This window comes from Amphimedon queenslandica, unplaced genomic scaffold (genome assembly GCF_000090795.2).
Source record: "Amphimedon queenslandica unplaced genomic scaffold, v1.1 AMPQUscaffold_490_Cont27491, whole genome shotgun sequence".
Taxonomy (NCBI): domain Eukaryota; kingdom Metazoa; phylum Porifera; class Demospongiae; order Haplosclerida; family Niphatidae; genus Amphimedon; species Amphimedon queenslandica.
In genome coordinates this window covers 1-985 of record NW_003559158.1, presented here as the reverse complement: position 1 = coordinate 985, position 985 = coordinate 1, and the positions used below count along the sequence as shown (strand labels likewise).

General features: G+C 37.9%; 1 long non-coding RNA gene across 1 annotated transcript; it reads left to right on the top strand.

The window, feature by feature from the left end:
• Positions 1–460: 460 nt before the first annotated feature.
• Positions 461–929, top strand: LOC109593631 (uncharacterized). Its single transcript, XR_002191081.1, has 2 exons — positions 461–501; positions 591–929. It is a non-coding gene; the product is annotated as an uncharacterized LOC109593631 (long non-coding RNA).
• Positions 930–985: the final 56 nt, after the last annotated feature.

Below are 985 nucleotides of genomic sequence, written 5' to 3'. Positions count from 1 at the left end.
GGCTACGCGAGACTAGTCCAGGCCTGATACCCATCATTCACGGATCATGCATGGTAACTCTTGGGTGTGTAGCATCTCCGTTTTTCCAAGTATACAGACATGAACGAATTATAAACATTAATTAATGGACCTATGCACCGAAATGATTCTAATTAACGCGCCACCAAAGTGGTGGTAAAATGGCGGACTTTTGGAGGGAAAGACAGGCTAAACAATCTTCTCTTTTATCCATCCATTCTAGCTGTGGGAGCCACTTTGAGCTGTCCTTTTGTTTCAGTATACTCTATTTATCTCTTTTGTAAGCTCTTTGGTTGCTGTTTTGGCTTTTATAGCATTTTATCATAGGAATATTCTCAACCATTGGCCATTCCCGTTTTTCTAAATTTTGCTTTCAGGAGCCAGGGCGCTTGCCCCTCCTTTGCTAGGAAGATAGAAGCGCATTCAGCTGAGTCCCATGACTAGTGTCTATCATCAGAGTTAGTCTCAGTCCATCAGGACAAGGTACGGTGGAATAACTCACTCACTCAGTTGTTATTTTGCAGCTGGAGTGTGGATGATTATGACCATCTTTTCACTTCTTAAAACTATAGGTTGGCTCTTATAGATAGTTGAGGCATGCAAGAACTCATTCTTTATCTGTAAATTCACTGATTGTATTGTATGAGCATCTCATGCCATATTAAAATCTGTCAGTCGCTATTCAGTACTTGCAGAAAGGAATCATCACATTCAGGACTCGTTCATGGCTCTTCACCATTTGTATCCTCTCCCAACAGTTTTATTTATTATTTTGAATTATAAAAAACATAATGGGTGTTGTTGCTAGAACTATTATTGTTGATATCACTAGGTCACTACATTGCATTTGTATAGACGACTATTTATGTATTTACACATACTTTATGATACTAACAGTATATACGCAATAATTAGAAACCATCTTGACGATAACAGCGATAATTATTGTTATTAACATCAATTTTTA